The 22,086-nt window shown below is 43.8% G+C and overlaps 1 protein-coding gene across 1 annotated transcript in view; it reads left to right on the forward strand.

Moving 5' to 3' along the window:
• The window catches only part of Gng12 (G protein subunit gamma 12), a 120,722-nt gene that overhangs the window by 6,772 nt on the left and 91,864 nt on the right, over positions 1-22,086 (forward strand). The window contains exon 2 of the mRNA XM_052720427.1: positions 12,106-12,163. The gene's annotated coding sequence lies outside the window, so the exon portion shown is untranslated. The remainder of the gene's footprint in view (positions 1-12,105; positions 12,164-22,086) is intronic.

Genomic DNA, 22,086 nt, shown 5'->3' on the forward strand with positions numbered 1-22,086 from the left:
CCAGAACTTACTTTTGGGTTTGTCTGCATCTCCCTTCCCGCCTGCTGGCTCTTTTCGTTTTCTCTCTTCAGCAGCTTCTCCATGGTTGCTGTCAAAATTAGCTTCCTCTCCCTGCATGTTTTGGGAGGCATCTGAACAGCAGGTGCGGGCAGAGCCCTGATGGTGGGTCTAGCTATCAGGCCTTGCCTGTGTGAAGGTGAAGGGGCTGGTCGGTACTCGGCCCTTTGGTTCACTGCTGTTTTATGGACAGACCACCTTGTGAAAAGATGCCAGCATGTCTAAAATACTGAATACTTTCCACTTTTAATTTGGTCAAATGGAGTCGGTCATCTTCAGTTGAACTTGTTTCTCCAAAGCGGAAATAGCAGATGACAGTTCCTCATAAAAATTTCCTACGGACTTCCTTAAACAGCAGGCTCATCTGCTACATCTCCATGTGATTCCAGTTTTTAAAATCCCACGAGTTTCAGCTCTTGAGGAAACTCTGGTGCCGTGCATCTGCTCGTGCCTTGCCTCCTGTTGAGGTACTTAGTCTGTGAGCAGAACACCTCAGCCACTACCTGGTCCAGATTGCAAACAAACACTCTGGCATGCTCCCTGGGAGGTAATGCTGGCTTTCTGCCTTTGCCTCCCCTTTGCCTCCACTTCCCTGACTTCCTTCAGGCTATAATACATTCACAGGGACTCCAGGCCACCCACACCCAGGAGGACAGAAGTCACCCTCTCCACACTCACTGTGCTCACCTCCTGAACTCTGGACTGTGCTTCTCTGACGTACAGACTTTGACCTGAGGACTTGTTGCCCACACCCAGCTCCCCTAGTACCCTTCTAGGCTGAACTCCTGGAATTTGTTTTTGGTTTTGTTTTTCTAAGCTGATCATACTCTATTTTTCATACTCCTAGGGACAACTTCTTCATTAATAATAATAATAATAATAATAATAATAATAATAATGTATCTGTACTTCCCCAAGTTTAACAATCATATTAGAAGGGACAAATATTGAAACATGCTTCCATCCCTTTCTCATACAGGCTTTTCCCATACCACAGGTATCAACTTGTAAATATAAGCTATTATGAATGCGTATATTGTGTTTCTTCCCATTCTTTCATGTAGATGGTTTCTATACTGTTGTCTGCGTGCTGTTTTAAATTAGCAGTGTGTCAGGAAGTGCATAGAAACAGCTTCTCTTTCAATAGCATCCGTCTTCGTTGTGTGGCCACTTCGCAGACCATTGTCCGCCCCTGGAGCTGTGGGTTGTATCTGATCCCTTGATCTTACAGTGCTGTGAAGACAGGTTAAGTTGTCATTTTGTTTGCTAAGGACAGACTCCCGGAAGTGGTCTGCTGAGCCACAGGACACAGGTGAGTGTTGAGTCAACGTGCTCCTCAAAGACCACCAAGGGAATGTCGGTTCTTTTTTATTTTGCTAATCTGGTTGGCGAGAAATGACCATTTAGAGTAGTGATTTTTTTTTTCATAATTAGAAGTGAAGTGGAGGTTTGAGTTAATTGTGGGTCTTTTGTCCAGGATGGCAGGTTCTCCTGTGGCCCTTTGTAGCCTTTCTTCTTGTGTGTAGTCTGTCAGAATTTCTTAAATATAGACTTAAGAATGTGGCCTGGGTGGAGTGGGCTGCCAGACCATTAGTACAGAATCAGGCAAGTACAAAGTAGGGTTTTGCTGCATTTGCTAATGTCTGAATTACAGTCTTCAGCTAATGGTGTTATTAACCTGTGGCTTCTCTAAAGCCATGAAAAAAAAAACTGCCTTCCAGCCTAGAATTTTTCCTCCTTCTACACACACACACACACACACACACACACACACACACACACACACACACACAAACCCTCAAACATATATACATGTACACACACAAGTGTGTGTGTAGGGAGATTGAAAAAGAGGTTAAAACACATAGATTCCAATGACATTTCCTGCAAAATCTTTTCAGAAGTTTAGAATTTTCCACATATTTGTATCTCTAGAAAGGTTATACAGGTCAAATTTGTTTGTTGCTTTGCTCTGTGTATTAGGCTGTTCTGTTTGATTTTTACAACCAGGGAGTTGTTCGATCCTTCCAAAAGTAAAAATGGCTTAAGACCAGCAGTCTAGGAAGATGTTGCATTCTGCTTTTGCGGTGCCCTTTTTTAAAAAGATTTTATCTGTCCATCTGTCCATCCATCCGTCCATCCATTTGTCTATCTATTCGTGTGATAGTATCTGTGTGAGTGCACGTCATGTGCACACTTTGGATCTTCTGAAGCTGGAATTACAAGTGATGGCGATCCTTCTGGTGTGGGTGCTGGGAACTGAACTCCAGTCGTCTGGAGAAACAGGACTCCTCTTCACCCCCAAACCATCTCTCCAGGCCGCTGAGATGCTCTTTAGTCACATTAAACTTTTTGGGCGTTGTTAATATAAAACTGATCTTCATTTTTAATGTTTTTTATTTTACATATATTGGTGTTTGCCTGCGTATCTATGTGAGGGTTCAGATCTTGGAGTTACAGACAGTTGTGAGCTGCCATGTGGATGCTGGGAATTGAACTTAGGTCCTCTGGAAGAGTAGTCAGCGCTCTTAGCCACTGAGCCATCTCTCCAGCCCCCTAATTTTCATTTTTAAAAAGACTGAATTCTATCAAAAGAGAGGGAATCTGATTCAGTGAAGAGAAAGCTATGGTCCTTTTTTTTTTTTTTAGAAATTCATAAAAGCAGTCCAGTATAAAACTGGTTTACCACTACATAAAAAAAAAAAAACCAGCTGGGCATGGTGACACTTGTCTGAAATCTTACCTTTCAGGAAGCTGAGGCAGGATGATCGTAAGTTCATGGTTAACCGAGGCTGCAAGAGAGATTGAAGCCACTGTGGGCTGTCAGCAAGACTGTTCTCAAAAACAAACAAAAAACCCTCTAACAACAAACTATTTCTCAGAGCTCCCACACTAGCAGCAGTGAGGAGTGACCTGTGAAAAGAGTGCGCGCGCACGCTCTCTCTCTCTCTCTCTCTCTCTCTCTCTCTCACACACACACACACACACACACACACACGTGCGCGTGCGCACATGTATATGTATTTAATATGTGTCTTTTGTGAAAAGCAATGGAGTGCTCTAGATGTTAACTTTTCTTCTTGCACTCATTGTAATGTGACATTATGTCACGTGACATTGATGTTCTCTGCTGTAGAGTCCACTCCATAAGGAAAAGTATATGACCTTTTTATCCCAATGCCTAGAAAGATACCTGGCACCTTTGTGTGTCTAATCCTTAGTAGACTAATGAATGTTTCTGAGGGTAAGCACCTTTGGGTCTTTGTTCAACTGTGTCCGGGATCCCATGTTAGATGTTGGCCTGGGCAGCATCCTTTGGCCTTGGGAGCTTTGTGGAAGCGTACTCAATGCTTTAGAACTCAAGCCTGCAGTCTGGATTACCTGATGGCTAATCTGCTGTCCATTTCCAGAACAGTTAACCCTATATTTCAACTCATCTAAGATGCTGTCAGTTGTGAAATATGCCTCTGGACCACTAGGGAAAAGAAATGCTGTCAGTTAAACTACATCAAACATCAGCAGAAGAGGGTTAGTTTTAGATGACTGCTATAACAGGTTATCATAAACCGGGCTTAAGACAGCGCAGATGTTTTATCTCACAGTTCTGTAGGTCAGAAGGTGTAGGTGACCGTTGTGTCTCACTGTTAGTCAGCTTGGCTCTTACAGGAGGCTCTGGGAAGATTCTACTCAGGTTCTTTTGGGCTGTTGCTAGACTTCAGTTCCTTGAAGTTTGTTTCTTGCTGTCTCTCAGTTGGGGGCCGTCCTCACTTCTTAGAGACTTTTCTGGTATATGCCATTGGGCTTGACGCCTCAAACCCAGCATTAGCAGACTTTCCCTGCTGGCCTTCCTGCTCTCTTTTCCCTAGCTAGGGAAAATTCTCTTTTTCTGGGGGTTATTTGGTTATATTGAGTAGATTTAGTCTACCCATAGCATGCTTTCTTTGCTTAAGGCCTGGGCAAAGTCTGTTTTGCCCTGTAGCAACATTCACAGGTTCCAGGGATTGGGCTTTGAACATCTTGGGAAGAAAGTTCCCTGAAGAGTCATCCTAGTTTCAGAAGTGGCAAATGACTGTCTCTGTCTTAGGCATAGAGGAGCAACTGGTTTGTCTAAAGTACTGGGCACGTTAGAAAGCATGCTTGAGTGTTAACTCTTTCCATACAGACGCTGTGATCACTGTGGTCCCACATGCCTACCACCTTTAATCTCAATACATTTGTCGAACCCTAGTTGAAAGAATACGTTTTGCTGACAGTAAACTTGACAGTAACAAAGGTGATGGTTACTACCTAAGTGCCAGTGGTAGGCATGTGCTAGGACACTTTCTTACTCCTTTTGAGAACCTGAGGTAGGGTGCATCAGCCCCATTTACAGGGGAGGAAGTAGGTTTGGAAAGGTACAATAATCAGTGATAGTGACATTCCTGGTCTGAATCCACATATATATGATTCTGAAGTTGGTATATTTTTTATGGGTCCATGTTGCTTGGCTCACTGTCCCTGACAATAGCATATGAAAAATGCCACAGGAGAGGTGTCCACCCACTAGATCAGGTGGTCTGCTAGCTAATGGAGGAGATTCAGGGGAGGCGACGACATTTTCCTCTGATGTCTCCCTTGGTCCTTTGCTACTAAATGTCTATGAATTAGACAAAGACCCCAAGTCCTCATCCTTTTAAATACCCAAATGATCTTTTTAAGTCAACAAAGCTGTTGTCTGGTCTGTAGAGATATGGTTCTAAACATGATATGAACAGTTCCTTAGTAAAACCACACTAACAGTATTGATTCAGGTCAGGATAAGTACTGTGAAGGCCATAGAACTGGGAGTGAGGGGTAAGAGGTAGCTGTCAGGAGGATAGGAGAGCTGCCTTAGTGAAAACTCAGGAAAGACCTCTCTGCAAGGTGATACTTCTGCCAAGACCTGGGTGAGCAAAAGGCATCCCAAGCTTAACAGTAAACTGGTTGCAGCTGAGCACAAAAAGAACCTTCCTTCCTTCTTCCCTCCTTCCCTCCCTCCCTCCCTCACTTCTTCCTTCCTTCCTTCCTTCCTTCCTTCCTTCCTTCCTTCCTTCCTTCCTTCCTTCCTTCCTTCCTAACTTCCTTCTTCATTCCTTCCTTATTGCAGGAGTAAGGGAGAAGTCCAAAGAGCCAGATGACAAGACTAGGAAAAAGTTCATTGAGAGTGCCTGCGTAGCATGTGAAAGGCTATGGGTGCAGTTATAAGCCACACACACACACACACACACACACACACACACACACACACACATGTGCACACTAGCACACACACGCGTGCACACACACTTGCCATGTGGTAGCTTGAATGAGAATGGGCTCCCATAGTCTCATATGTTGGAATTCTTGGGTCCCAGTTGGTGGAACTGTTTGGGATGGATTAGGAGGTGTGGCCTTGTTGAAGACAGTGCATCACTGGGGATGGGCTCTGAGGTTTCAAAAGCCTATGCCAGGCCCAGTGTCTTTCTCTCTGTCTGCTGCCTATGGATCAGGATGTAAAGCTCTCAACTGCTGCTCCAACACTATGCTGTCTGCTTCCCATCATGATGATCATAGATTAACTCTCCAAAACTATAAGCAAGCCCCCAATTAAATGCTTTCTTCTATATGTTTCCTTGGTCATGGGGTCTTGTCACAGTAAGAGAACAGTAACTAAGATATTAGGTTTAATGAAAATGCCAACAAGACTTCATAGAGAAAGAGCTGTTCACAGATAAGCTATAGTGAGCTGGGAGCCTGTACCCTACCCTGGTCATGACCTATGTATGGCCAAAGGGTGAAAGGTTTTTTTTAACTATTTTAGCTCTTGCTTTTAAAACCATTTTAAGTGTACCAAAGCAAAGCATATGAGGAGGCGAGTAGTTTGGCAGAACCAGATAAAAAGAGGGGATACCTGAGCTCAAAATACTCAGGGATTGGGGCACAGATTTTGCCAAGAGAATTACATTCAGGTAAACATTGTTGAAAGCTGATCTCATCTTCCCCTTTGAGTCTGCTTTTCTTTTTACCTTTTTCTAGATCATTTCAGGACCTGCCCCTCCCTGCAGGATATCAGGCTCTGAACTCCTGAGTTATCTGGAGCTCTCTCTCCCCTATACCTCCCTCCATCCCACACAACCCTGTCCCTGGCCACTTACTAACCAGCTTCTGCCTCATGCCTGACTTTTGCATTCTTCTGTCATCAGGTGATTTCTCAGAAAGGAAGATCTGAATGGTCACTTCCTGAATGACAGTGGGTTTCCTTGAAATCACCCCAGTCCAGTCCTTAAAGACCCTTCCTGTCCAGGTTCAGGGCCAGCTGTGCTTCTTACCAGTCCTGCAGTCTCAGAAGCATTTGAAGCATTTTGTCTCAGTTTCACTTCCTGTAAAATGGAGGTGACAGTAGCACCTACCCCACAGGTAGACTGTAGATTTGAAAGGAGTGAATAGTGAGATTCAGCAGTGCCCAGTATACAGATTCTCCGTGAACATTATTAGCCAACTGCCATCTGTGTGGCAGGCTCAGCTGGTCCAGCCTGCTGCCTTCACATCAGCCTCACCCAGCCCTTCCAGCAGACAACAAAGATAAGTACAGAAATTGAGACGATACAGTTAGTAATCTGTGTAGCAGCCTCACCATCAGTGTTGAGCTGTTAAATCCAGTTTTTTAAAACCTGGATTTGCATATTGTCCAGCTTATAGGAATTCATTTTTATTGCATTTTACAATTGCATTTACACAAATATTCTTATTTATTGGAAATAAATAGGCGGGTCTGTTCCTATGCCCCCTCTTTCTGCTAGAGTTTCTTGCACAGGCATACTAAGCACTTACCATAAAGTTGAGGGCATAAGGAGGTTAATGCCTTACTGTTGAGAAGTTTTCCTTAAATTAACCAAAGGGTTTCTGCCTCTTTGACCAGCCTCATTTTGTGGGTTGTTGATACATTAAGAAGATGTGTATGAAACACCAGTGATTATTTGCTCTCCTCTGTCCTGAGGTCCATAAAGCTAATGAGGGAGACAAGATCCAGAACAAGGAGTGTAAGGACAGTGTAGGGGGGCTCGGGCCTGGCTGGGGAAGGGGTTGGAGGAGTCAGGAACTGTGTCACAGGTAAGGCCGAGGCAGCGTGACAGAAGATGGACGTGCATGCCTTAGTGTCGAGCCAGTGGCGGAAGCCTTGCTGTAACACTCTAGCCTCCCTAACCCTGAGACCTTTCGTTTGTGACCTGAGGCTAGCAGCATCTGCTCCTCTCAAGATTGTCCTGAGGTGTGTGTGTGTGTGTGTGTGTAAAAGTGCCTGCCATCAGAATTTGTAAATTACTGAGCATGACTTTGCTCTGTTTTAACGTCTTCTCTGGTCACATTAGTATTTTTTTTTCTTGTCTGTGTTTACTGTAGCAAGCTAGTCAACCAGTATGCTAATGATTACCTTGGGCTAGGTAGTTTTGCCTATATTTCTGTCCTTCTTCTAGATATATTTTTTTTCCTCTTGAATTCAGTGGTGGTTTTTTTTTTCATTCATCTTTACATTGCTAGTGACAGGCTGTGTTTCTAGAATATAAATCTATAGAATATAAAGTCTAAATTATGATATTTATAGTATAAAGAAGTCTCTGTGTCTAGAGAATTTGTATTTAATTAAATTAATATAACCGAGAATTTGATAAAAGTTTTGGGAAGAATTGGGTCAAAACATTAGCCTTACAGATAGGGAAACTGAGGCACTTCTAGATCGCTTCTGCTATTTGCCCAAAGTCATAAAGCTAGCAGGTAAATGGCAGAGATAGGATTAGAACCCCATTCCTCTTGTTTTCCTGGCTTTGTGTTGTCTTATCAAGTCAACCCCCAGAAGTAGGAGCTTTGCAGATGATGGGGGCAGACTCAGTCCCGCTTTGTCACCTGGCTTTACCTTGCCTGGAATGGCTGAATGGGCAAGAGCTTGGCCTAAAGGAGAGCCTTAGGAAACACCCTCTCCCCACCCAGCTCCCTGCCTGCTGCCCTGAAGGTATTTATGGGTGTGAAGGTCCACCTGGAAACCTAGGGAGAGGCTGGGAAGGGTGGCCAGCTGCAGCCGCCAGAGAGGGGAGGAAGGGAGAGGAGGCGTGGTCCCTGAGAGTGAGTGATCTGGAACTAACTAGTGTCAAGGAGGAGGAGCCAGATGGAGCTCTGGGGATGGGAACGCCACGGTAAGAAGTCCAAAGGGCAGTGGAGTGTGTCACAGACTACTTCTCGGTACACAACCCTTCCTACCCTTTCAGAGCGTTCCTTTTTACCTTCTGCTGGGAAGCATGTTCCGGGCTTACTCACTCTGTGTTGTAATCTTTATTGTGTGGGCAGGCAGAGGGAAGGGTGCATACAGAGAAAGCTGCCCTTCATTGCAGTAAAGCTAAGAGTTCTTTGACTTGGTGTTCTTTTCAAAGTGTTGTTTTGTTAGAAAGAAAACAATACTCAGAGGGAGTAGGGTCCAACAGCTTTTCTGAAGCAATGTTCCCAGGGTATGGGTCACACACTTGTCTGTGTGCTAGCATCCACTGGAGTGACTGAAAAATCACAACACCCAACCACACCCAGACCTGTGGAGTCAACCCTTCTGGGTGTGATCCAAAGGCAGTGTCCCTGGGAAGCTCAAGCAAGGAACAGTGTGAGAACCTGGTAGGGAGGCCATGTGGAGTGTCTGCATCAGGGATCAGAGACAGGAGAGACTCAGCCTCTGGCTGCTCAGAAGTCGTCAGATGACATTTTGTTTTCTTCATCTATGTATGAGGTCGAAGAGGAGCCTTTTCGCCCACATCCATGTTCTTTGCTAGCCTCTTCCTTGAAACTTACTGGGACTTGTGTAATCCACCCTTTAAAAGGGGTGGGGTCAAACCAGAAACTTCCATATTTAAATTGTTGCTGCATCCTGCTGTATAAATACAAAACAGAGTGCCCTCAAGAAGAATGTCTCTCTCTGTTCTCTTTTCTACACAATAACACCACAGCTCAGCACAGGTGAGGCCCACAGGTACAGAGTGCCATTGGCTAAGGCTCCAAGGCCAGGTCGGCCTAGGAAGTGCTTTTACAGAAAACTGAGGATCTTGGAATTCTGGGACATTGTTACTATCGACCACCTTGTTGTGACGTGGAGCCTGGGAGCAAACTGTTCATTGAGGGTCGTGTGGACCTCTACTTTTTACTAGAAATGGCTTTCATGCGCAACAAGAATTTTATGCCCAACATATTTATCCGTGGCTGTGAGGAAGGGAGCTTGGAGCATTTGTGTTCACATGAAGTCTGCAGTCGTAGGTTCAGGACCAGGCAGGCTGATTTTGTTTTCTTTATTTTTTGAAACAAAGGTTTTTTTCTTGTCTTGAGTTTTTGATCCATATGTGTTGTTCTCTGGAGAGCAAGAAAGTTTCGGAAGAACCTGAAAGTAGGTATTCCTTTAGAAATTTTATGATCACAAACCTGTTAAAAATTAAAAATGAAATCTCAAGGATACAACTTGGTTTTGAAATTTTTTTTATAACAGTTGATTATGAGGTGTGTCATTTATTTTATTTTTCCCTCCCTCCTTTCCTTCCTCCTTCCCTTCCTCCCTCCCTCCCTTTCTTCCTTCCTGGTTTTTTACAACTTTGTCTCTGTAGCCCAGGCTGGCCTGGAACTGACTTTGTAGTCCAGGCTGGACTTAAACTATTGATTTTCTTGCCTTGGCCTCTCCAATTTAAGGATTCCAGGGATGAGTCACCATACTCGTCCATGTGCCTACTCTTTTTTTTTTTTTTTTTTTTTTTTTTTGGTTTTTCGAGACAGGGTTTCCCTGTGTAGCTTTGCGCCTTTCCTGGAACTTGCTTTGGAGACCAGGATGGCCTCGAACTCACAGAGATCCGCCTGCCTCTGCCTCCCAAGTGCTGGGATTAAAGGCGTGCGCCACCACCGCCCGGCTCCATGTGCCTACTCTTGACCAGCTATTGCCACCTTCTAAAGAAAGTGCAGCAGATTTTACCAAAGAGAAAGTACGCCTAAGAGAGGTATAGTGACTTACCCAAAGGATGACACACTGTTCATGGGAGCACAGCACCTCAGGCTTTTTGTGCTGTTGATGTGTGTTTTAGTTTCTGTACCTTTGGAAGACTGTCTTTTACTGGTCACAAGACGGTGTATAAAACACAGAAAGTATTTTCAAGCATTCTAAAGCCCGGGGCTCAGCAGAGTCGACATCTACAGCACAGAGTCCAAGGAAGAGAAAGTGGAACCGTTCCTGGCAGGCCGCGCGTTCCTGAGAGCCCAGTGCCGTGCAGTCACATGTTAACCGGTTTATAGCAACCTGAAGGACTGGAGTTACCAGGACCCACTCAGTCCATTTACTGTAAGGTGCCCTTGCTAGGAACCCAGCTGCAATTGCAGTTTTGCTGGTGGATAAGGTCTTTGGGTTTTTTTGGTTATTTTGCCAGAAAACAGTGCTGAGGGAGTTTAAGAGTAAATGCTGGGGAAAGTGGCAAAATTAAAAGATTGGCGTTCCCTGGAACTTCCGAACAGAAAAGATTCAAAGCTGGCAATCTGGAAGAGTGTTAGGGACACGTCTGGAAACTGTTTGCTAAGAAAGCCCAGTCCTTTTTTTCTTCTTGGTTGCACGTCCCTGAAATGTTTTCTGACGACCTTTTAAATGTCCATCATCAGTTTTAAAAAGGGGCTTGCATACTGGCAGCATAGAAGCCTGACAGGACTTAAATCTCAGCCCTTCCATTTTCTACTTGTGTGACCTTGAAGAAGTTACTTAACCTGTCCATGCTTAGGTGTCTTTTACTGCAAAATAGAAACGACTTATTGTGAGGTGTGAGTCAATTACCAGTGTGCTTATGACTGTGCTTGGCACTTCCTATTGCCATTTTAATTAACTAAAGCTTAATTAATGTAATTGCAGGAGCCAGTAGAGATAATGGGGGCAAAGGAAGATGCTAAAATTGCCGCAGTCCAGCCTTCTTTGAATTCTCCCAGGATAAATAATTCCCTTTAGCCCAGTGATTTGAGGCTTGTGTTTTCATTGGCACTGAACTCTGATTTTGGATTTCCTCAGTATAGTATAGTGAGAAGATCACCAAACCACTTTAACCCATACTGTCCTGGAACTCACTATGGAGGCCAGGCTAACCTCAGACTCATGGCAACTCTCCTGCTTCAGCTTCTCAAGTCCTGGGATTATAAGCACAAGCCACTACTTACCTCTTAAAACATACTCTTTGCTTAATTACTATTCTATTGCTGCAAAGAAATATCATGACCAAGGCAACTTACAGAAGAAAACTTTTAATTGGGGGCTTGCTCACATTATCAAGGGGTGAGTTCATGATCATCATGATGGGAAGCAGACAGCATGGCGCTGGAGCAGTAGCCGAGGTCTTTACATCCTGATCCATAGGCAGCAGGTAGAAAGAGGAGATACAACTTTAACATCTTCCCTTTCCCCCATTATCTCTACTGGCTCCTGAAATTACATGGCTTTATACTTGTCATCATAATGACCTGTCTGTGCTCAGGTCAGCTGAAGTTAACACCTAGGATGTGGGATGTTTAAACCTCAAAGACCGACACATTTCCTCCAACAAAGGCCACACCATCTAATCCTTTCCAAACTGTTCCACTAACTGGCAACCAAGCATTCAAACATAGGAGCCTATGGGAGCCATTTTCATTCAAAACTCTTACATTAATCTTCCAAGAGGTGGTAGATGCAGCCTCTGCTTAAGATGTTTTCCATGGGTGGAGATAAAGGCCAGGAGGAAAGAGGTCACAACTCTGTGCTAGAGGGAAAAAAGATGGTTACAGCTTTTCTGTGGAAAAGGGGTCTCCTATGCTTAGGCATTAATTCATACCTTATAGCCATGTCATTTCCATTCTGTGGCAGAAGGAAACAGACTCATTCTTCTGGAGAAACAAGATGGTGTGTGTGTGTGTGTGTGTGTGTGTGTGTGTGTGTGTGTGTGTGTGTGTGTGTATGTGTGTGTGTGTTTTGTTTTTTGTTTTGTTTTGTTTTGTTTGTTCTGGCCCTAAATTGCAACCTTTTCCTCATAGGTTCATATGGGAAGGACATTGGGGTGAGCCTCTTCTCTATTTCCAGCTGGCTTTTCTGGTGAGTAGTCTTTTTATGACCATTTCAGATGTTAACCCTTGGAATAATTAAAGCATGTTATTTAATTTGGATTTAGTGACTGATGCTCCAGGAAGTGGTAAACACCTAATGACCTTTGGTCTGATTTGATAAAGGGCCAATATGGGTAGATGGATAGGTCGATTCAACAGTCTCCCATCTCGGGTCGTGAGCAGAATCCTAGGATGTTGCTGCAGAAGGACCTTTTTAAAGAGAGTGAATGGAGGCTCAGTTTTGCCCGTGTCCACAGACCTGCTTGGAAGCAGTTGCTGGACTCCCAGTCCTGCTGCAGGTGCCAACAGTGACAGCCCTGTACCACAGGGTGCAAGCTGCAGCATCTGCATGGAAGGGCACCCTCCGGTCCTGAACCGTCCATTCTGCCTAGCGTGGTGGGAGCCACCTGTCACCCGTGTCTCTTGAGCCCCGGAAAAATGCCCAGTGTTGCTAAGACGTTGACTGCGTTGCTCTTGTTGACTCGATCAATTTAGAATTTAGATGTGCATAGTTGTATGTCCGTGTTGGACATCGAGGAGGAGTGGGTCCTGTCCTCACCTGCCTCACCGTGGTTAAGTGGAAGGCCCAACCTTCTCCCGCTTTCAGAAGGCAACTCTTGCCCAGTGAGGCTGGACTAGAGCTCTCTCTGAGGCCCCCACTTTGAGTGCTTTCTGACTAGACTTGGCTTCCTACCTGACGTCGTAATGGCCTCTCCGTCCCTCTGTTTCCTCATCTGTCAGCTGAAGTTAACACCTGTTCTGTCCCTCCCAGGTGTTTGGAGAAGCTTGAGCTTGAAAGTCATGGGAGGAGCCTTCCTTCACAAACTTCTTCCTTTTCTTTTTAAAAATAGTCTTTGGTGTCTGGAAGCGTTTCAGTTTGGGTACTAGTTATAGGTAGGTTTTCATTTCTCTAAGATGTCGTGGTTGGATGAACTCGGTGTTTCCAGATGATACTCATTGTGAGACCAGAGACGCAGCTCTCTGCTCCTGTGAAACATGAGCTGGAAGGCAGAGTGCTGATGGCATACAGGCCTATTTGGCCAGTGCGGGCGAGTGTTCGGGCTAACATTGCTGAACTAGGCATTCCCTAACCTGTCACGCCCGTGAGCTGTTTCATCCCAGAAACCAAAGCAGGTGCCCTTCTCCTGGGGACTTCGTTAGGGTTTCTAATGCTGTGATAAAACACCATGACCAAAAGCAGCATGGGGAGGAAAGGGTTTATTTCAGCTGATAGCTTTTATAGTCTATTATCCAAGAAAGTTGAGGCAGCAACTCAAGGCAGGAACCTGGAGGCAGGAACTGATGCAGAGGCCATTGAGGAGTGCTGCTCACTGATTTGTCCCCCACGGCTTGTTCAGACTGCTTTCCATGGACTGGGCCCTCCCATATTAATCACTAATCAAGGAAACGCCCCACAGGCTTGCCTACAGGACAATCTAGTAGGGGCATATTCTCAATTAAGGTTCCCTCTTCCCATTTCTCTCTTTGGCTCCCTCATCTTTAGCCTTGTTAAGTCCCAATTTCAATGTTTGGCGCTGTGTGTTCTTCAGTAAGCAAAACCCTCTCTTCAGTTTCCATTTCCATAGATCCTCAATGGCTGTCAGACTTCTATTCCAAGACGGTAAGTGTTAGCTAGTAGGACACAGCATCAGTCACTAGGCTTCACCTCCCTCCCTTCAGGAATGTGCCACTCAGTTTTGACAAGACCACTTCCTCTGCATAGCAAGGCAGGGCCGCGGGGACTAGGGAAGCAGCTACATTAGCCCTTCTGACGTGTTTGCTCTAAGCGGTAAGATAATGTCATTTAACCAACTTCCAGGTTTTTGAGGGAACCCTGGACTGTTGCTCATGTGAAGTGGCACAGTTAGGGATGCTCCTGGAAACCCCAGGAACGTTATTTTATTACATCAGAGTCTGTTTTACGTTATGGTTTATGGGTATACTGAGCTTTTTTAATTCTTTAAATGCCACCACCAAAAGTTGTAGTATTTGTAAAAAAGACAGAGAGAGGTTAGGGTTCACTCTTTGTGCTGCATTTCCTATGGGCTTTGAAGAATCTATAGCCTGTATTCACCATTGTAGTCTTCTGCACAATAGTTGCATGCCCTGGAAGTACTTGGTTCTATATGTTCATCCTCCCTCAGTTCACACCCTCAAAACCACTAGTGTTTATACTGTTTTAGTAGTTTGCCTTTTCCAGAATAACCACTAGTTGAGACTGCAATAATAATATGTAACCTTTCAAAATGGTTTATTTCATTTAGTAATATGCATTGGATGTTTATCACCTACTAAAGGACATTCTGGTTGCTTTCAGGGTTTTGCAATTATGGGCAAACTGTACAGACATCCATACACACATTTTCGTCTAAACATAAGTTCTCAGTTTATCTGAGTAAACACCAGAGAGCACAGTTACTGGATTGTGTGGTAAGGCTGCATTGCATTTTGTGAGAGGTTACGAAGTATTTTCACAAGTGTCTAAGCCATTTTGCATGTCCCTCGTCAGCTCCTGTTGCCCTGCGTCCTCATCAGCCTTTGGCGGTGTTGGGGTTGTGGACTGGGGACATTCTAGTAGGTGTACAGTAGATCAGCTGGTTGTTTTCTTATTGCTGAAAGGTTTTAAGTACTTGAGGACCAAATCCAGGGCATTGGACCCCTAGGTAAGTGTCGAATTTTACGAGTTTTTTTTCTTTTTGATAATAGGTCTTTATCAGAAGTTTCTTTTGCAAATATGTTCATTCAACCTGTGGTTTCTCTTTCCATTCTCATAGCATAGTCTTTAGGAGAGCGAACGTATTTTCGTTCCTTTTTTTTTCCATTTTAATGAAGGGAGCCTCATCAGTTCTCTTTCACTGGATCATCTCTTGATTATTTCTGAGAAGCCATTGCTGTTCCTGTCATGTATTTTCCTGTTGCTATGGTAGTCCATCATGGTGCAGAGGTCAGGATAGCAGGAACTCGAAGCCATTGATCACATCACACCCAGAATTTGGATAGAGAGCAATGAATGCATGTGGAGAATACATACAGTGCAGGATCCCAGCCCAGGGAATGGTGCCATCTACAGTGGGCAGGTCTTCCCACTTTAGTTAGCGCAAGCAGGATAGCCAAGATAACCCCCACAGATATGCCCAGAGGCCCTTCTCCGAGGTGATTTTAGATTCTGTCAAGTTCTCAATTGGTGTTAACCAGTATGTTACCCAAGTGCTCCCACATGTTCCTAGGTTATCCTCCAGTTCAGTGGTTCTCCACCTTCCTAATGCTGAGACCCTTTAATACAGTTCCTAATGGTGTGGTGACCCCAACCATAAAATGGTTTCATTGCTGCTCCATAACTGTAATTTTGCTACTGTTATGAATTATAATGTCAATATCTAATATGTGACCCCCCAAAGGGGTTGAGACCCACAGGTTGAGAACTGCTGTTCTAGTTTATAGTTTTTAATTTTATGGTTAGGTCTGTCATTGGTGTTGAATTCTTGTGAGGGTTGTGAGGTCTGTGTCTGGGTTTGTTTTTGAATGATTGTGTTGAAAAGTCTCTCCATGCCATTGCCTTCCTTTACTTCTTTGTCAGAGATGAGCAGACTGTTTATGTGAGTCTGTTCTGTACGTCTGTACTTTTGCCTGTCAACCTGTCTTGATGACTGCAGCTTTAGACTAAGTCTTACAGTCAGACTCAGACCTCCAAATTTGGTCTTTAATAGTGATTTGACTATTCCCAGGCTTCTGCTTCTCCATGGAAACTTGAGAATCAGTTTATTAATCTATAAAATGATTCAGTAGATTTTTGTGGTTGTATTGAATCTAAAGGTCAAGTTGTGGAAAATTGTGACCATAAGAATACTGAGTTTTTCTATGAACATGGACTGTTCAGTTCTTTGATAGATCTCATCAGAATTTTGTAGCTTTCCTTATATAGTGCTTATAGATTGTTAATAGCTCAGCATTTCATTTGGAGAGGTGCCAATGCAAATGGTAATATGTTTTTAATTTGAAATTGAACATGATCTTTGCTCCTATATAGAAAAGCAGCTGGCTTGTATAGGTTGGTTAGCCTTGTGTCTGCCAACCTTACTATGATCACCTGTTAGCTTCAAGAGGATTTTTGATGTTTTTTCAGATTTGTAGATGATCGTGTCACCTGTGAACAAAAACAGCTTTATTCTTTCTCAGTTTATCTTTTACATTTGTGTGTGTGTGTGTGTGTGTGCACGCACGTGCGTGCGTGTGTGTGTGTGTGTGTGTGTGTGTGTGTGTGTGTGTGTGTGCTTGTATGTGCACTTACACACAGGCTTATGCTTAAAGGTCAGAGGACAGTTCTGGGGAGTCAGATCATTCTACCATATTGGCTGTGGGGATCAAACTCAGGCTGCCCATCTTGACAGAAGTGTCTTCACCATCTCAAGGGTTCCTGTTTATTTTTTGCCTTTCTGGTTACATAGTTAACATTTTGGATACAGTGTTGAAAGCAGTGGCAGTTTATCATCAGATAAATGGATAAAGAAAATGTGACGTGTGTGTGTGTGTGTGTGTGTGTGTGTGTGTGTGTGTGTGTGTGTGTGTGATAGAATTCTATCTTGCTCTAAAGGAGTGAAATAAGCCAGACTCGGAAAGTCAGATTTTTGCGTGTTTTCTCATATGTAGACTCTAGATTTAAATTTATATATAAACATATATACACATACATAGATATGTAGGACATGAAAACAGAAAGGGGACTATGAGAGGGAAGCAGTAGATTTAAATGAAAGAGGAAGAACAAGAAAGAAAAATTAAAGCCAGGCGGCAGTGGTGCATACTTTTAATCCCAGCACTCGGTAGGCAGAGCCAGGCAGATCTCTGTGAGTTCGAGGCCAGCCTGGTCTACAGAGCAAGATCCAGGACAGGCACCAAAACTACACAGAGAAGCCCTGTCTTGAAAAACCAAAGGGAAAGAAAAGAAAAAAAATGAAGAAAAATTCAAATGAAAATTAAGAGAAGGAATGAGCTAGAGAGACGGCTCACTGGCTAAGAGCTCTCACACAGGACCTGAGCTTGGTTCCCAGCACCTACGTTGGGCTTCTCACAACTACCTGTAATTCTGGCTCCAGGCAATCTAACACCCTCTTCTGGACTCCCTGGGCCCTGTATGCGCACAATCAAAACTGAGTGCGATCTTTCAGAAGAAAGGAAAAGGAGAACTATCGTGAGAGGGCATTCTGCCTTTTTCTAACTTTAGACAAGCCTTGAGTTTAAAGCTTCATGTTTAATGCCATGAAACATTCTACTAGTTGTGAGGTTTTTGAGGTATTCTTGCTTCTGTTTTTGGAGTTTTTTAAGGGAGTTGCTTTGTTTTTGTCTTTTTGAGATGGGGTCTCACGGTCTAGCCCAGTGTGACTCGGAGCTCTCTGTGTAGCCTCGGATTGCCTTGAACTGCTGCTGTTCCTACCCCAGTTTCCCCAGTGGGACATTTCTTACCAGTTCACAGTGTTTATAAATGCTCTGTTTCCCCAAGTACCTTTTCTGCTGAAAACCAGCCAAACAAACATTTTACCATGTTTTACCTGTCAGAAGCTTATTATAGATTATGTACTTATATCACAATAATATTTTCTGACACAAATATAAGCCTTCTTATGGCTTTTATAATAATGCTGGTTTTATCTTGATAACTTTGATATCTAATTTCATAACATTATTTGTAAGAAAATCAATTCTGTATTGTAATCATTGAATTAGTGTTGAATGTCAACTGTGTCTTCCCATTAACAAAACCAGTGACCTCAACATTAACCAAACATGTGTATATTTCATATGGGGCAAAGCACAGAAGCCATGCAGGAATGTTTCTGCCTAGGCCAGTCCCTTAATATTTCTTATTTTCTTAATTTATTTTAAAAGTTCAAAAGTTTTTTGAGAAGTAATGAAAGCATATTTTAATTTTGCATTCATTAAATGCAAAATTTAGTTATCTCTATTCTGAACCCGCCGTAGTTTTTTTCTTTTTAGCCTGTTTCCATAATTAACATTTAAAAATGCCAGATCCAAACCGTTTCACTGGGAAGCCCAAAATTAACATTTCATTATCTTCAGTTTGTTAGTCCTGACTGAAATAAAGTCTTTGAATACCATTGGCTTTTTACCTCAGTCCCAAACTTAGTAGTTAATTCCTGGTTTGGCTAGGCCTGGCTGAGGACCTGGAATAGCACGTTTTCAGGAAGAAACAGTGGGAGGTGTAGAGCAGGGACATCGCATGGTAGGCTGAGAGAGCAGGTCATGCAGCCGTAGCCTCTACACGTGAAAGCCATAGAGTTTGCGAGGCCACGAATCCTCCTAAAATGTCTATATTCCTGTGTATACGTGTACATGGCTTAATTTAAACATGTCAGTAATAATAATTTTAGCATACATTAAGTTTAAAATGAAGTCGTTAAAGATTAGTCGTTAGAAATTTTAGTGGTAGATTTAGTTTTCCTGCATGCTGTTTTAGACACAAATGACATATAATACAGTTACCACTGGAGCTGCAGAGATAACTCAGTGGTTAAGAGCATTTATTGTTCTTGCAGAGGACCCAGGTTCAGTTCATAGCATCCACATGGCAGCTAACAACCTTTCCTCCTACCAGGGGATCTGATGTCCTCCACTGTAGCATGAATCTTCAAAAGTCTTATTAATAAAAACAAACCCGGTGCCAGTTATTGGGGTGAATGCTGGTAGATCAGAGAAGCAGAACAAGCCACAGCTACCTCACCTTGCCAATTCCTCAGCTGACCCTGTTTCCTCAGACTAGAAGCTTCTGTGTCCTCATCCAGAATGAATCTGCTGAACTGCTGCTAAAAGCCTAAAAGCTTACCCAGGCTAGTTCCTGGTCCTCACACCTTATATACCTTTCTGCTTCCTGCCATCACTTCCTGAGATTAAAGGCGTGAGTCACCATGCCTGGCTGTTTCCAGTGTGGCTTTGAACTCACGGAGATCCAGATGGATCTCTGCCTTCGGAATGCTAGGATTAAAGGTATGTGCTACCACTGCCTAACCTCTATGTTTAATATTATGGCTGTTCTGTTCTCTGGCCCCCAGATAAGTTTATTGGGGTGCACAATATGTCAACCACACTCCACCCCCTGGCCACTGTGAACACATGTATACATGTGGTGCACATAAACACATGTTAACATAAATAAGTAACTGCAATTTTTTAAACTGCAAAAACAATGGCAACAAACACACATAGCATAGTTATATTCAGTCAGAATGTATTCTTAGTAGAAATCTTAGTAAAAAGATCAACCAGTGAAACTTGTTATATAGAGTTAAGTTAATCTTCCGTTTATTACTTTTTTATTAATTTATACACATGGGGGGTATACATGTTTCCCAGTTTGTGTGAAGGTCAGAAGACAGCTTTCTGGCGTCAGTTCACGCCTTCCACCACATGTCCTGGGGATCCAACCCCTCAAGTCTTCAGGCTTGGTGGCAGGCACCTTAACAGACAAGGTATCCCATTGGCTCTTCTTGTCTTTCAGAGATAATCAGCAAAGAGGGCCACCTTTACAAAAGGAAATTTATGATTCATTAAAAAAAGTCAGAAAAGTCTGCCTTGTAATTTATAATAGGGTGACCTGAAATTCTTTAGCAAATTCCAGAGTCCTGTTGTGCTTGTAATTGTGTTTAAATTCCTGTTAAAGCAGACAGCTGGTACCTCATCTTTAGTTCCGTTGCCTAAGACTTCTAGGTTGATGTGCAAAAAAATACCAATTTAGGAATACCACACGTTCCCCATTAAGGGAACCCTAGAGCCAAGTTGTCTTTAGTTACATTTCCAACACTTGGAAAGTTAAACCATGTACTTATAAAATGTAAAACCAGCTGGAATACCAAATGATAGGATCCCCCTCCCCAATATATTTCCTTCTCCCTTATATTTCTGTTTCCTATTTTCTCCTAAAAGTCACAGGTTGCTTGATGTTAGCGAGGCGGTATGTGTTTTGAGGCTGCTTTCTGTGTTGTGTATGGGGTGGTTCCCCAGGTTCTTACTCCCGGGTGGATTTCCCAGGCTGTGGTGCATGCTTATAGGAATGTCAGGCGGGGTGGGTGGGCTCACTGTTTTATGACTGTGGATGTCACATGACCAGTTGCTTCCAGTGCTCCAGCCGCTTGGACATTCCTGTCACAGTCAGCTATAACATGGAACCGTGGGACGAAATAATCCCATTCTCCTTTAAGCTGCTTTATCAGGGCATTGTATCACATCAGGAAGATGAACTGTGTGGGTAGGCAGGGGTACAGCAACGTGGGCAAAGCCTGTTGTAGGTTTCAGGGTTGACATCCCTAGGGAGAGCCTAGTGGTCTGCTAAGAATACATCTTAAACATTTTCATAGGCGCAAGGCTGTTTGCTTGGACACAGGGATGGGATATGAATGGCTTTCTGGGGGATTAAAAATAGCTGGGTTGTCTCTGCTCTGCAGCATTTTACCATTTCCATAGTCACGAAGTTCGGTCATTTGGCCTTGTAAAGTCATTGCCACAGGTGTGCCCCCCTTTCTTTTTCTGGAAACTTGTTTATGACTTCATAAAATTGTGAGGCTAGAGGAAATAATGAGGATAAAGTGCTTTTCTCAGGCTGACTTGCTGTGAGTGCCGCTCAGGAGGCCTGTGCACAGCGTAGGGAAGAGCCTGCATGACTGAAGCCTCTTCGGCTGTGAGTTCCAGGACCTTTCGGACATTCTCCCACCTCCTGTGCTGTCGCCGTCCTCAGTATCTGTGCCTTCAACCTGTTCTTTCATTACCACACGAGGAGAAAATTGTGAAGAAATTTGAGTCCAATAACTCAGTTAAATGGAAATGCCTCCCCTAAAGGTGAATTTAATACTGAAAGAATAAGTCATTGTAATTGAGTCGGGTTGTGCTTTGGCAGGCTGTACACCACAGTGATGCCTAGGACTCTCTGTGGCTTGTCCCACCAAGAACCAGTTCACTCCACGGTAATGTAGTCCAACGTCTCTCAGTCTGGTTCATATGATCCACTTGGTTCTTCTGAAGCTCGTCTTGTACGATCTCTTCATTCTAGCTTCTCCCACCAGAGCAAACTTCCTGCCCTGCGTGCCCCATGGGGCTCTTCCATCTGCCTCCATGGCCCCCTCAAACATTGAGCATAGGCTGGTTGAGCATCCGCTGTGTAGAGAGCTGTAGGACAGGTTACACCTAAGGAGAGGTGGACACACATAGCCGGAGCTGTGGGACAGGTGCTAAGGCTGCTTTCACGGGGCCAGGGGGGAGTATGTGGCTGGATGTGGAGGCTGCCTGGGGCAGAGCTAGCCTACCTACAGCTGTGAGGGACCCAGGCCTTCAAAGGTAAATGTGGCACTGCTCACTTCAACTTGAATAATCTTTGTTTATATAAGAATGTTGATGCATGTGTATGTATTCTTGTGTGTGTGCGCATGTGGAGGCCAAAAGTTGATATTAAATATCTTTATCAGTTACTCTCTGTCCTAGTTAGGGTTACTATTACTGTGATAAAGCACCATGACCAAAGCAACTTGGGGAGGAAAGAGTTTATTTGACTCACACTTCCACAGCACTGCTCATCATCAGAGGAAGTCAAGACAGGAACGCAAACAGGGCAGGAACCTGGAGGCAGGAGCTGATGCAGAGGCCCTGGAGGGTGCTGCTTACTGGCTTGCTCCTCATGTTTGCTCAGCCTGTTGTCTTATCGAACCCAGGACAACCTCCCCAGGGATGGTCCACATCAATAACTAAGAATCTTATGGAGGCATTTTCTCAACTGAGGCTCTAGCTTGTGTCAAGTTGACAGAAAACTAGCCAGCACACTCTCCATCTTATTTGAGACAAAATCTCGCTCATCTGTCTGCCAAGACTAGCTGTCCGGCAAGCTCCCAAGAGCCTCCTTTCTCTGCCTCCCAG

This window comes from Peromyscus californicus, unplaced genomic scaffold, assembly GCF_007827085.1.
Source record: "Peromyscus californicus insignis strain IS unplaced genomic scaffold, ASM782708v3 Scaffold_6__1_contigs__length_162567912, whole genome shotgun sequence".
Taxonomy (NCBI): domain Eukaryota; kingdom Metazoa; phylum Chordata; class Mammalia; order Rodentia; family Cricetidae; genus Peromyscus; species Peromyscus californicus.